Source organism: Lycium ferocissimum, chromosome 12 (assembly GCF_029784015.1).
Source record: "Lycium ferocissimum isolate CSIRO_LF1 chromosome 12, AGI_CSIRO_Lferr_CH_V1, whole genome shotgun sequence".
In the NCBI taxonomy this organism is placed as follows: Eukaryota; Viridiplantae; Streptophyta; class Magnoliopsida; order Solanales; family Solanaceae; genus Lycium; species Lycium ferocissimum.
The window spans coordinates 30,284,429-30,300,588 of NC_081353.1; the positions used below are offsets into that span (position 1 = coordinate 30,284,429).

Sequence of the window (16,160 nt, forward strand, 5' to 3'; positions counted from 1 at the left end):
ACGTATGATCATATATAGGTAACCAAAAAGGCCTACATCTACCTATCGGATCTGAGGTTAATCAATCAACCACCTCCACGCTTAAGTAACTTTAATACCTTGGCTATTTGTATAATCAAAAGAGGTAGTGAAGAAGGTTATAGTAGTTGGATATAATGGAGAGAGGCATCCATAAATAAGAAAATGATTAGATGAAAAACCTTCCGAACTTAAGGCTTTACAGTTCCTTAGTTATTCGTATAACCAAGAGGCCTATTTATAGCTAAGAAGGTCGTAATAGTTGAATGTAAGCGAAAGAGGCACTCATAACTTATAAAAGATTGAACATGAGAGACCAAACACGATAGGTTAATCATCGGTGAAGTTCAGATTCGACTAGTGTAATCAATTCATTAGAAACATTTGCCTTTAATCGTGTCTAAGTACTTTTGTTTTGCTTTACTTCATTTTAGTCAACAATCACTCCTCAACTTTCTAATTTCTCAAATAGCAAACAAGCAAATACCGAATAGCTGATAGCAAGATAGAAACCTAATCTATACTGTCTTTAACAAGCACGAGCTTTAGTTATATACCCCGGTTTTACGCTCGTCAACAAATCAAAATCAATAGCCATCACACAACAGGACGAAATGAAGCTCTATCACAATTCAAATCCATACAGGAAATCCAATCCGAAGCGGTCAAATAGATGATTTACGTCTTCATAAAGAACATTTATAAAAAATTATATCACGTCGTATAAACAATACTCCCCCCGTTTCATGATAAGTGATTTTTTTAGCTTGGGCACACCCCTTAAGAAAACTACTCACTCCTAGAAAGCAAGGTGTATTTTTACTAACTTAGCCTTAATAAATGCCTCAAAAAAGAAGTACAATAGTTCTTTAGTAGTTTTTTGGTTATGTAAAACTTCCTTTATTTAAATAAGGCCAAAATTGGAAGAATAAAATCAATGCCTAAGGTAAAAATACACTTATTATGATACGGAGGGAATAAAACTAAAAATTAATAGTTGAATCAAGAAACTGTACCCGTTAGCAACATGTCGCAAATCCCATCCAGATAAATCAGCAGCTTCAGTAAGTGCAGTTGTCCATTTATCCATTCTTCGAGCCCCAAATGATCGTTCCACGTGTCTAGCCAAAGCTTCACCAAAACACCCAGTTTGCCTTCTCACAATAGAAGGATCAACATCATATAAAACAGACAAAACTATCTGCTTCAACTTTTCTCTGCATTCGAGAATTTTAACGAGTTCTTCAAGACACCAACTAGACGAAGCATAATTTCTTGAGAAAACAACAACAGACACCCTGGATTATTCAATTGATTTCTCTAATTCCTTCGAAATCGACTCACCTTTTCTCAAATCCTCATCATCTATGAACGTATTAATTCCAGCTTGACACAATCTAGAATAAAGATGACCTATAAACAAGAGCGGATTCAGGATTTGAAATTCATGAGTTCTTACAACAACTTCAAAGTAATACTACAATCATAACTGACTAGATTTCTCGTATGGTCACTCAACTAATAGTTGTTATCTCAGAAAATCACCTTTCTTGATTTCAATATCCTTCGACAAAGAAAGTGACTCTATGAGATAATAACTATTAGTTGGGTGATCATACGAGAAATCAACTATAGTCAAATATTTATAGATACTTAGTATATTTCTTAATATATATACAGATCAGACAAAAGTTAATAGATTCATGTGGATCGTACCTGTTAAGGTTTTTCGGGTATCTTCACCTCTGAAACTCAGAAATACGTCATAAGAAAACTAGGAAGTAGGTGATTGTCCTTGAATAATTTGAGTATCCATGGATTAAATTTCTGATGAGATGCAAAAAAATGAAGGTTCAATTTTTCAATTGAATGAATATATACACACAGCTTTATAGTATGATTTTTTCTATATTTTGGGTCAAAGTCAATTGCAACGCGGGAAGGCTAACTGAAATTTAAAAAAGGAACTTATTTCTAAGGTCAATGCTCTACCTTTTTATAAAGTCAAATGCCGGCATTTTTTGTCCTGTACATTTGTAAAAAATGAATATTTAGATTTTGACGGACACTATGAAAAAAAAAAATGTTTAGCAAGAACTCACATCCGGAGGTAAAGCTTTTGATTTTTGCTATTTTTTCTTTTTAAATTTCTAGAGTCTGGTTTTGCTTTTAAATTGCAATTTTACTATTTTTGATTAATTTTTGGAGTCTAGGGTAGTTTTTTTTTGGTAGTTTTTCGGGTTTGATGAAAGTTGTATGGCATTCTAGCTAAATCTTGTTTTTTTTTTTTTATAGTTTTCCTCAAGTTTAATAGACATATAGCTTGTTTGGTCAAGCTTCTAAAATCAACTTATTTTGAAAAATGCTTTTTAAAAAATTACTTTTGGTGAGAAGCAGTTTCTGTGTGGTCAATGAGTTTAAAAAGCACTTTTGAACAACAATTAGTGTTTGACAAGCTTTTAAAAAGTACTTCTAAGTGTATTTTCTTGAAAGTGCTTTAAAAATAGTAGTGTTTTGGGGGAAAAAACTACGTTTTTAACTTCTAAAAAACAACTTCTGCTACTCCCCAAATATCTTACTTTTTTAAAATAAGTACTTTTGATCTCCCAAAAACTTGAACAAACAAGCTAATAATTTGTTACAGTACAATATTTGACGAAAATCAAACATGCTCTCTTTTAATAAATTTAAAGGACCAAAATTGTTTGGAAATATAAGCAAGAGTCTACTTTAGATTACCCCAAATATGAAAGATCATTTCTGTCATCCTTGATCATTTTTGTCATCCTTTCCACATTTCACTTTTTTCTTTTATAGTAGTTCCTGCGTTTCAATTTATATGAACCCATTTGACTGGGCACGATATTTAAGAAAGAAGGAAGACTTTTGAAATTTGTGGTTCAAAATAAACCTTGAAAATTTGTGTGGCTGTAAATCATTCATAAAGTGAATTTGTTTCCAAATTAGGAAAGAGATCATTCATTTTAGCATTTGGGGTCAGAAAAAATAGGTTAAAACAAATCAAACAAGAGGAGTATATGTTTTTTTCCGCTTGGCCGAATAAATTGTTATATTGTAGGTGATCCATAAACTGAGTTATTGTTTGATTATTCTACTCCTTTGTCCCACCTCATATATATGATTGCCATTAAACTTGTAACTTTTTGTTAGTTCTTCACTTACACTTACCAAGTGTCTATCGTATATAATAATAACCTTATTATATAATTTTGCTAAACAATAACTATGCCTTAATTTCAAATAACTAGCAATCATATCAGTATATGGATTTTCACCAAATATATATATCTCCATTTAATTTTATCTCAAACCATTATACAAATAAAACTAAAAATAATTAGGTTTTAGAAGTTCTCTATATTTCTACTTAGAAACGGATAAAAGACTCCTAAATAGCCTCTGATTTAATGTAAACACGACATCAAAATATATTTTCAACTAATTGGATTGCCTATATCATTTTTTTTTCTATTGCGTCTTATCGTTTGTCAAGTCTGCATATATTTCAAAAAAATTGTAGCACTTTCTAATAACTTTCTTCCATATGATTTTAGGTCTATCCCGCTCCTTTTAACTCCTTCAGTCATCAAGTCATCATGGTTTAATTTCACATATGGACTGATGCATATGGAAGTTGAGGCAAAACATGAACGGATCATCTTAAATTATCTTCTCTCATTTTATTTGTAATATGTGCTATTTGCACCTTCTGAAAAATTATCCTCAACTTTGTATATGAACTTAAACTTATTGTCGATTCCAAATCGGAATAAAGGAGAAGGATTGAAGTATAAGCTAGCAACCAACTAGCGTAAAACTAGTCAATTCTCGAATCCTAACGACACATAGATTTGCTAAAATTGAAAAAAAGAACTTTCAAATGTGAATGAGAAGTAAAATGGAGATTATTTAATGACTAATAAAAATCTCAACAAAAGTGTCAGGAAAAAATGGAGAAAACAGTTAACTCATAATTACTCGGTCAAATTAGTTAATATTTTAAAGAATTTACAAAATTGACAAAATAGAAATATGTATAATGTATTTTCCAATTTAGTCTTTGTTTGACACTCAATCCTATCCCATCACTACCACAATATACATTTCTAAGTGGTATATATAGCCAAATTTTGCCAAGAAAAAATAAAACTGAATCAATATTTCTATTCATTTTGAAGAATTAAAGCAGCAAGATTTGAAATTGCAGCACCAATTGCATCACAATTCATGAGGATGGCCAACTTATTTCCATGTTTTTTTCTTCTTCACATTTTTGTGTCAGGTAGGTGTCCATGTTTGATTAATTTCTACTTCATCTTTCCAATTTTATCTAATAGTTTTTTTGTTATAATTGAGAAGTCTCATAATATTTGATACCATTAAACTTTTTTTTTTCTTTCAAAATTGATGTTTATTCGAAATCATGGGTGCATCTGAATCAAATTACATCAAAACTAATCAAGGCAATTATAAACACAGGTACCAACGTATTGGCCAATAGCACCACCACTTGAGCAAAGTCCATTTCCATTGTGTTTCTCAAAGCATTCCTTTTTACAGTCATAAAGGACACATCCTGTTGGATTCAGAATTTCACTACATCTCTTTTGTGCATTCACTTGAGTAATTCCCAATGCAACTGCAATAATGAGAAGGAAACAAAGAACAGAGTTTAAAAACTTGGCCATATTATATTCTTATGAAAATTTATCTCAAATGCCAATGGTGTACTCATTAAACTAATTAATGGCGTGGTTTTTATAATTTGTAAAAATTTTAAAAATTTGCTTTGTTGATTGTACGGTAGATCTCATTGCAAATATTCGTATATATACTTGAATCCAATTTTATTCGTTTATCTAGGACTTGCCAATTCTAGATTAATATCAATAAAAACAAGTGACAGACAGGTAAAAAGAAAATTGGTAGGCTTTCTAAGTGGTCATTTATATAAGCCTGGAAATGTCGATTTAGGAAAACCTACGACATGTATGATTTTACTTTTGCCATAATCTCATATTCTCATTTATCAATATTAATTTTTTATATTACTAAGAGATATATTGAAACTGATGTGATTCTTCTACCTGTTGGGTTCAAACCCTAGGAATGAAGAGATTCCTATTCCCTTTAATGAGTTTACGTGGCTCAAATTCTTAGAAATAACGTTCGTTGGCCACTTTTCGGTCATGTTTTTAAAATATAGTCACTGGTTCACTGCCATGAAATTTCAAATACCACAGGTGAAACCCATGATATCATGGAGTTTCACCTATTGATTTTGAAACTTCACGACACAAAGGCTGAAAAGCGACTATAGGTGTAGTTTACCTCACAAATTCGGATCAATATTCATCCAATGGTCACCTACTGAATACCAGATAGTTACATATTAAAAAATTATTCTATTTATCTTTTATCCCATTCCATTAGGAGGATCAATAGTATTCTCACTTATCCTATATATTAAAGTTATTCATTTTTCACCTTTCATTTTTCTTTTTCTTATTATGTAGTTGGCATGGGAAATAGCAACTTGGCTCCTATGGAGATGGCTAGAGGAGACTTGAAAGAATTGGATGTTGATTACCATTATAGATGTTCAGGGAATTTGGGTCCATGCGACGATGACTATTGTGATGAACTCTGTTGCGTTACAATGTGCAACAATTACTATAGTGAACTTAATCCAGAACCAAGATGCGTTGATTTTCCTGGATATCCATACAAGTTTTGCCTGTGTTGGCATGATTGTTATTGAAATAAAATAATATTATTACTATTGTTAATATAGTGATACAGATATTACAATGATCTTATTGTTCATGCAAATGCACTTGTGTCTTTTTTTTCTTTTTATTCCGCTTCGTATCCGATATCCTTATTGGAACTCAATTAAATTTGAATAGCAAAGTCTCATATTGGTAGGTAAAACGCTCTCTAATAAAAATGCGACTTCATATTCAAGGCTCAAATTCGAGACCTCTAATTAAGAATGAAGGAGTACTTATAATTCAACCACAACTCTTGTTGGAAAAATGCACTTTTCCTTTTGGTTTCTCACCTGGTGTCTGATACCCGTATTGAGGCTCCGACTAATCCGAATTCGCGCCATTTAAGGGAAACGCTCCCTACTAGAATTTTTTCCATTACTCAAGGCTCTATATGGTAAAATGCACTTGTATCTATCAAAGCAATTATATAAGTGCAGTAAAATAGCCTTTTTATTGCTTGATTGGACTAAATCATATTGTAAAAAAACTGACCAGTTTGTTTAAATATTTCTAATTGTTGTAAATGCAAGATTTATCAAAAAGTACTGTTAAAAGTAATTCAAGAGTATTAAGAAAACTTTTAATTCCTAATTATTACCATGCCTTGTAAAAGTATATATATTAAGTTATTAAATTAATGCAACTCCTAATGAAGTTAAAAGAGGAAATAAATAAATGATCAACCAAAATCAACAAAATGAAGTATTAGAAAGGAAAAAAACTTAAACGGAGAATGATAAAAATGATAGAAAGAAAACGGAAGCGCCAAACAAACCATAAATTTGAGGCCGAGATTTTAGAATAGACCAAGAGGAAGAACTAATAAATATGCTGAAGACAATTTAGGGTCGTTTGGTTTGCGGACTAAATTATTTCGGAATTATAATTTTTGGACTAATTCATTCCATCCTAGGTGGAATATAATAACCCCAAGTTTAATGAGATAAGGTGGATATCGAGAATTAAGTTTTCGATTCAATTTATATTGTGTTTGGTTGACAGTATAAATATATTATCTTGAAATAAATATTTACTATCAACCAAACACAACATGAATTTAATCCTAAACTTAATGTTGGATACCCCATCTTATCCCAAAGAAACTTGGGATTGTTTGATTTTATCCTTCTTTTTGGGGGTATTTGGCTGCTCAACCAAAAATATTTACAACACTAACCAGTATACGTAATAAATAATATTTATATCTATTAGTCAACGTGTATACATGTGTCTGCTATGTTTTGGGTGTGACGCTATTTATGTCAATTTTCCTTTTTTTAACCTCTATTTCTTCTAATATAGTTGGCAAAGAAAATAACAACTTGGCTCCTTTTGCTTTACATTATGCAAAAGCTACTACAGTGTACTTACCCTGAACCAAATTGCAAACAATTCCCTGGACTTGAACATCCGACTTGCATTTGTATGCATGATTCTTGGTTTTGCTAAATTATATTTGGATATAAAACTTGTTTGACTTAATTGATTAATAGTTATTAATGAGTGATGAGTATCATCGAGTGCTGGTGGAAAGATGTTTTAAGTGATTATGTTCTCTTCTTCATTATTTTCAGCATGACTTGTTTAATACTTTATTTTCTTTCAATACTTGTTTTTGATATCCTTTATCTGAACTGAGCTGAGGGTTTATTGGAAACAGTCCTCTACCTTCATAAGGTAGGGGTAGACTGTGTACACATCACCCCCTCTCAAACCTCACTTGTGGGATTACACTGGATACGTTGTTGTTATTGCGTGTTTGGAAATAAGTGATGTCGACTTTTGATTAATAAACAGTTGATGTATTCGATAAAAAAAAATATATTTGATATTATTAAAATGACTACAATGGCTTTAAAGCTACCTATTCCTAATGTCTGAATTAGGAATGATGCGCTTGAGCCACATATATAGGGTGGAAATGTTGTGGAGGACCATTTAGCAGAAAGTATTATATTCTCTATCGCAATTTACGTTACACTTTATAAGTCTGTCCGAGAAATGATGTTCTCCTTCTATATTTAGAAATAATTTAACTTTAAAATTTTTATTTTAACTTTAATGAAATAATTTATGGTCACACACATATGTTTATAACTTATTTTAGACCATGACTTTCAAAAATCTTTTCTGATTTTTTTTAAATTTCATGTCTGTCAAACTGTGACAAATAAAAAATACTGGAAGGACGCTAATGCATATGGGATTAATAGTAATAGGATTAAAGGGATTAACTAGAAAAAATTTAGGAACTAAAGTCTTACTAGTAATTTACGATGATAGATGGTCGTACATGAAGAAGTCAATAATTGAATAACGGAGGTAGATATGACAAATAATGGAGGAATTTTTTATATTAGTCCGTACTTTATAATGAATTTAGCAGAATTTGGAAAACATATAAAGATAGGAATACAGACTAAAGGATACGAAGAAATGTGTAATGGTAATAGTTTATTAGTGTGCATAGGATTTTTAGGAAAAATGACGAATAATAGTAATACTAAGTTTAAAATTAAAGTAGAAGATGTCGTAGAATTAATGGGAAATAGAGGAATAAATTTAATTAAACCTATCAAAATAAATCCTGAAGAATACGCAGGGTTAGAATGGAAATTAGAAGACTTTAGTAGAAAGAAGATTTTACAACCAGAGTCACACCTAATGTATACTAATTCTAAAGGAGAGACATCTATAAGATTTACCAATTATAACTATACATCACAAAGAGACATAGAAGAAGAAAGTACTCTAGATGAAAATGAAATTACTGAGTCAACCCTTATGAACATAGAATTAATACAAAAAGATTTTGAAGTAGACATCGCTATAGAAGAAGCAAAAATACTTCATAGAAAAAATAAAAATATAAATTTTAGATGTAAAGGATGCAAGTTAAGAGATCTAACAATAGAAGAAACTATAAGCCACTTTAAATTATGTGAAGCTAGAATCGATAATTGGGGATATCGAATAGAACATATACACCGAGAGACATCGGACGCTTTCGATAAAATATTAGAAAATATACAAGATAGTGATGAAGAAATAGAATTAGACTTAATAATAAGCCAAAAAGAATTAATGGAATCTAGTGCATCTAGTTCTAGTCCATTTCAAAGAACAACAGGAGAACAATACACAGTAGACACGAGCACAGAAAATGTACCTATATATATATATTTGTCTTTTGAAGTACAAAAATTATAGTACTTTTACATGAAAATGTTTGAACAAGGGAAATGATATGAAGGGTAACTTAGACATTTTGTTCTGAGAAGGGTATTTCAGAAATTACACATTATGAATAAAATAGTAAGAATATTGGCTTATTATTAATAACGTATATTATTTTTAAGAAAATACTGCACACAATTTTAAGATTTTTCTTTTTATAGTATCGGATGACACCAAGGGTGTCTCTGCTACTGGTTATACATACAATAACAACATATCTAATGTAATTTCACAAATGGGCCTGGAAAGATACAGTGTACACAAACCTTTTCGAAAGACTCTCGGCTCAAGTACAACAAATCAAAGAAATTATGAAAAAGAAAATACAATAATGAAAAAAAAATTGACAGCTAATAAGAAAAGCAGTACAGAGCATTCATATATATATGCAAAATCTAGTTGGTCTCCCTAATAAAGAGTTAGTCAATTCTAATCTTATGGGTCTTCCGATCTCGATAATCCAAAAAGACTTGTAAAGTCCTAAGTATGAACAGTTGGAGTGATCCCTATTTAAGGGCAATTAGTAACTCAACAGTAAAAGATTAACAAAATCTAATGAATCACATGCACTATATTTAATGACACATGATCTATCAGTTTAGCCTTGTTTGAATGTTTATCCCTATATAAAACCCTCAACGACATTTTTATATGAAAACATATATATATTTAAAATGAAGAATTCATATGGATCATAGATAAAATATTTCCAGTTCCTATTTTCCTCAAGACTCATATGGCTATTCTAGCCCCCAGTTTTTGTGCTTTTCTTGTTCTCATTCTTCTAACAGGTTTGTTATGCTTATTTCTCTTTTAATTTTTTCCTTTTTAGGATTGTGTTTGGTATGAATCCGATTTTTTTTTTTTTTTTTTTTTTTTTTTTATATTGGGTTGGTGAAAATATTCTGGAAAAAAATTCTTTTTAGGAACCCAAATTCCTTGAAATCAGGAAAATGACTCCGCTAGGGAGAGTAGGGAAAACAAGTTCCGTAAATGACATTCCACCATAATTTTCTCCTCCCAACCCCATCACCATCCCCACCCCAAATCCTCCTTACCCTGCCCCCCAACCCTACGTCCCGTCGGCACACTCATATGGTATTTGCCTAGATTATATATAAATATCAGGAAAATATTTTCTACTTGCTTACCAAATATAAAAAAATAAGTATGAAAATTATTTACTTTTCAGAAAATAATTTATTTTATTTTTGTAAAAAATATTCATACCACATTTGTTTAGGGGTGCATCACGCCCTCTTTCTCATGCGGGCTTGATTTTTTTTTTTTTCGCAATCCAAACCCATATAAATATTATTTTTGTTGATGATCGTTGAAGATAAGTCTTTTAATCAGAATTTCGTACACTACCATCTCTAATCATACCATATTAAATTGTGTGAATCTTGTCTAAAAATTTCATGCTCACTTTTATTTTTTATTTTCTTTACCTTTCTCCCTTGGTTAGGTGGCATGGAAGATTCATTTGTTTAGGAGTGAAAGCCCTCTTTCACATTCGAGCTTAATCCTTTTTTTCTTGAGCCAAACACAGAGAAATATTATTTTCGTTAATAATTGTTGATAATGAGACTTTTGAATCATTTTTCCGTCCTAAAAAGATTGTTTTAGTTTGATTTCACTGATATTTTTTTTTGGTGTTAAAACGAATAAGATTTCGAAATGCCAGAATCCAAAACAAATTTTTAGATATTTTTGTACAAGAAATCATCTTATAAAGTTAAATTGTTTCTAAATATAGAAATGTGTCAATCTTTTTGGGACGGAGGGAGTATTAAATTGTGTAAACTGTCTCGTCTAAAAAATTTCATTCCGTCTTTTTAATTATTTTTTAAAAAAATTTCTCCCTTGCTTAGGTGGCATAGCAGATACCAACTTGGGTCCCACACAGATGGACAACATGGCTGCAGCTGGACTAGATTTAGCAAATAATTTGATCAACGTAGATTATGATTATCAATGTCAAGCTAATTTAGGGCCATGCAATTATGAGTATTGCAATATGGATTGTTGTATTAAGCAGTGTCGTAACTACTATAATGGACTTCACCCACGTCCATATTGTGAGGACTGGGGACCTGAGTATAAGTATAAGTTATGTATTTGTTGGCATGATTGTTATAAAAAGTAACAGAGATCTCATTTATAAAATACTTTGGATATAAATATATATCCAAGGAATTAAGGATAAGGGATTTTGTAAGTTTGATATCTTTCATCTAATAATGTAGTGTGGACTTTTTGTATGTGCAATTAAATGTTAGAAAATAACAGAATAGATTTCAGGTGCGAATAACGAGTTTACCTAGAGAGATATTATATGTATATTATTTTCAGAGAACATTAGTAGCGGAGTCAGAAATTCTAATAATGAGTTTCAAAGTGCGAGAATACTACACTCTGGATTCAAAAACCTGTTGTGGTGCTAAATAAAGTAATTTTTGAATCATTTTTGTCATAACACTAGGCTTCCTTCTGCAAAAGATTATTTTTCTGCTATTTCAATATAATTATTTGACAAATGAGAATCCTCTTCGGACAACGTAGCTTCGGCCCCCGAGAAAATAATAATAAGACTCTTCGAGATACAATACATTAAGCAGCATTGTGTAAAATTATAAATATTTCTTCGAGGAAAACCTGAATTCATAGAATTGAAGGAAGGCTATTTAGTAGCCGTTTGGCCATAAAAATTATTCACTTTTTTCCGAATTTTTTTTTCACTTTTTTAACTTTTAGGCGTTTGGCCATAAATATTCTAATACAACTCAAAATTGTATTCCTAATACCAAAAACAAAAAAACTTGTTTTTAAAAAAAAATTCACTTTTTTACACTACATTTCACCAAAAACTACAATTTTAAAAACTATGGCCAAACACAACTCCAACTCCAACTCCAAAAATTTCAAAAAAAGTAAATTTATTTTTGATATTTATGGCCAAACGGCACCTAATAGAATAATCATCTTAGATGACCCCTGATCTCTATCCAAAGGTACAATATCTTAATTCATCTTGATATCCAAGTTAATGCCACATGTCAAAACGCACGGTGTCAAGTCAAATAAAGTAGCCAAAGGCTTCATGCCAAGTCAAATTAATTTGTCAATACAAGCGCACCGAGTGTATATGGATAATCCAGTGAAGCTTATCACTAGATAAATGAGTTTGGTTTGTAACTCAAATGGACCAATCAAATTTAAATAAATTAGTATGACTTTATCATAACTCCATTATTGCATCACTATAAATAGGGAGCTCCTATTAGGCCAAAGCACGAGAAAACACATCAAATCAAGTAAAGGAAAGTTAGAAGCTATGCGAAAAGCACTCAAAGTCATGTTTGAGTCTATTTGTGCTAGTTGAATTTCAAATCTTGTTCATGGCCGACGTTGAAGAATTTGTGACGCACAACAAATCCAAAATCAAGCTTGTGAATCAAATTTAAGGTCTATCAAGTTTCAGGTCAAGTTGCAAGCCTTTGAACCGACATTCGTAAATAGAAGGAGTATAGGACATTATTTGTAGATCTAGTAACACATCCCAGAAATTGTAATTCATATCATCTCTTCATATTAATATTGTAATTTGCAACTTTTTTCTTGTCTTAAATATGTGTGCACGTCAGGTAAAATAATAATAATAATAAAAAAAATTGAATTTCTTATATTAGATTTTCTGACAATCCCACGTCATATATATTAATACAAACTGTTTAAATTCACACCAAAGAGTTTCCGATTTTCATTTTTTTTTTCTAAAACTAAAACCACCAAAGTGATTGATGGGATTATTAAAAGCAAAAAGAGTCTTACAGTTGGTTAGGAAAATACAGCAACACCAAGCAGAACTAAAAGCAGAAAACTATAAAACATGCAGTTTAAGCTAAAAAATCCTCTTTTTTTTTGCACGGATTGCCCTTCAAAGGCGCTGGTCTTTAATTTTTGCCCCTCAAATTGCTGGTCTTTAATTTTTTCCCTTCTCTTTAAAAAGTGGCCGAAAATACCCTGAGATTCTGGGTTCGAACCCCCGCTCAATTAAAAAAAAAAATCGTAAGGCAAGGCTTCGCGAAAATTCTGCCTGATAAGGCTTATAAGACAGAATTTTTCTTAAGGCAAAAGTTTGCCTTGCGAAATTTTGTAAGACAACTTTTTTTTTTTTCACTCTGCTGGAATAAGGCCTAACTTTTGCCCAAATAGGCCTAATTTTGCTACCTGCCTTATGATTTTTTTTTTTTTGATTGAGCTGGGATTCGAACTCAGATCCCTTATTTTAGGCGAAGGGCAAAAATTAAAGACCAGCAATTTGAGGTGCAAAATATGAAGACCACTCCCGAATAGGGCAATCGTGCAAATTGCCCAAAAATCCCAGTGTCTTGACTTGCTTTCAACTCAGTTTAATTTTCAGCTCCAGTTTCCGATTTTCATTTCATTTTACTGCAAACAGCACATAAGTAAGCTTGCAATACTGCATTAATTTCATTAAAATTACAACTATTTCCATGTACATTAAGCAAAAATAATTGCAAATTACGAAATATATTTTTAAAATTTACAGCATTATATGTTGTACTCATTGTCTATTTTCACATGATGATTGACAGAAATGAGATGACCATGAAACTTTACTTTGTTTAACAATTAACATGTGATCTTTTTTTGTTAATTGAACTAACTAAATGTCACAAAAATCGCATTTCAGAGACAAGAATTCTCATGCAAATTTCATGACTTGATTTTCCTCCACCCACCCCACAAACAAAGGTGGATGGAGTATATAAATATCAGATTCAGCTAAATCCAATATTTTTGAAGGTTGAATCAATCAAATTTTAATGTATTTTGAATCTGCCTTTGCTCCCAAATATATATTTTGCCAAAGATTTGGTTTTTTCTTTACTATTCATGATTTGAGGATGAATGACAATACGCAAAAAAAGAAGAAGGAAGAAACTCCTCAAATATTTATTTATCTAATAATAGTTTAAGTTATATACATTGTCAATATAATAATTATTTTATTATTGGTTCACTTTTATCTACTGTAGCAAGTAAACGTGTTTTATTTTCAAACTTATAAATTATCCATTTTCAGGTTATACAAATGATAATTACAGTAAACCTTCTTAAAATGTGGATTTAAAAATATTATAAGACATGTTACCTATTACAATAAGTAAAGATAGCAGGATAGTGTAAAACTAACTTACACTAACCGTATATAAATACTTAAACCTAATTGACAATATCTTAAAAACCAAATGAATTTTCTTGGTTGATTCTGATTGATTTACAAGCATCGTACTAAATGGTATTTTAAAGCAAAGATTCCGCTCTTGCCCAATTAAACAGAACATAGATACACAATTGAAGAAACACCCTTACTTTTGAACCTTTTTATCAAAATCTTTTTAAAAAACTGATATTATATTTTTCTTGTTTAAACAACCTGTTTAATCTTTATATTTTATCCACCAAAGAAGAATTCACTTTGAGTCAATAAGATACCCACTAGCCTAGTTTGATATTCCACCAAAGGTTGGATCAAAGCGAACAATACCAAAAAATTAATCATAAAAATTAGTCTGAATACACAATATTATAAAGAAATACTACTCCATCTATTTCATTTTGTGTAGGAATTTTTTCTTAGTCCGTTCTTCAAAGATATAAGGTTTTTCTATTTTTAAAATTCTTTAACTTTAACCTTCTTACTTTTTAAAATAACATACTTTCATAATCACTGAAAATCATAATATACTTAAAATTATAACTATAAAAGCGTTTTCTTAAAATTTCGTAAAAGATAGGAAATGAGTAATTTCGGAAATAACCTCCCTACTCCATAAAGGTAAGGGTAAGGCAAGTGTATATCAGTGTTCATGAGTCAGTTGGGGTCGGTTTTGGGGTAAAACAAAAATCAAATCAATCTAGTCGGTTTTAAAATTATGAAAATCAAACCAAATATAATTCATATCCATCGATTTGGTTCGGTTTTTAAGAAAACTAACAATATTTAATTTTCTATCCTTTTCTAACTTATAATTCGTTATTACCTTTTTATTGTGATAGCTATATTTTCGTGGACTACGAAGAAATTGTCTTAGGATTATTAAGTTTTAATTAAGTGAATAAAGTTTATAAGAAATACAAAAAATAAATCTAGGTAAATCTAATAGCTGTTTTTTTTTTTTGAAGAAATGAATTTGAATTTCATGGATGTCTTTTTTAAAATAGACTTAAGGCACAAAGTTCGTTAGCCTATTAAAGATAAATAAAATTTTGCTTAAAAAGCATGCAAATTATTTAAAAGTATGTAAAAATTAATACATTGTATATATATAATTATAAAATTATATATAAAATTTATTGGTTAGGTTAGATTTTTTCTTTGGTTTGCTTTTAGTAAATTTAAGACCAAACCAAATGTTATCGATTTTTAAGCATTTAAATCCAAACCAAATCCAACTTAAGTAAATATCGATTTATTTAATCGGTTTGATTCGATTTTTTATTTGGATCAATTTTTAATCAAACTGTAAACACTCCTACCTGCGTACATTCTACTCTCTCCGTACATCACTTGTGAGACTGCACCAGGTATGTTGTTGCTGTATAGGAAAGGAGTGATTAGATTTTTAACGGTGCTAATTTTTTTTCCAGTTTGAATAAATAAATAAATAAAAAAGCATCTGAGGTGAGGTGAGTCAATGGGAGACTTAACAGCGTGTACCAAATGTCCGATTCTCACAGCTCATGATTCGGATCCAGACGCTATCTATGTCTCTTCATGTTTCCTATTGCCACTCTATAAAGGCAAAATGTCTGGAATTATTCCCGTTTTAAACATGTCACGTAAAAAGTTAAAATTAAAGAGTTACAAAAAAAGAAATGGACATTTTTTTTAAAAGGATTAAAAAGGAAAGTAAGACAAATAAATTGAAATAAAAAAATATTAATTATTATTCACTTTTAAGAATCGACAGGAATCATTGAGGAAACTTTTTGAAGCTTGTCTCAAATTTTTCGGGTATGAGTATCAATCTTTTTATTAGATATCGTGTAACGATTTGGATCTTAATTAATTAGGGG

The 16,160-nt window shown here is 30.5% G+C and overlaps 1 long non-coding RNA gene across 1 annotated transcript; it reads left to right on the forward strand.

Annotated features, from left to right (window-relative positions):
* Positions 1-9,692: 9,692 nt before the first annotated feature.
* LOC132041030 (uncharacterized) lies at positions 9,693-11,279 on the forward strand. The gene is made up of 2 exons (XR_009410841.1): positions 9,693-9,841; positions 10,925-11,279. It is a non-coding gene; the product is annotated as an uncharacterized LOC132041030 (long non-coding RNA).
* Positions 11,280-16,160: the final 4,881 nt, after the last annotated feature.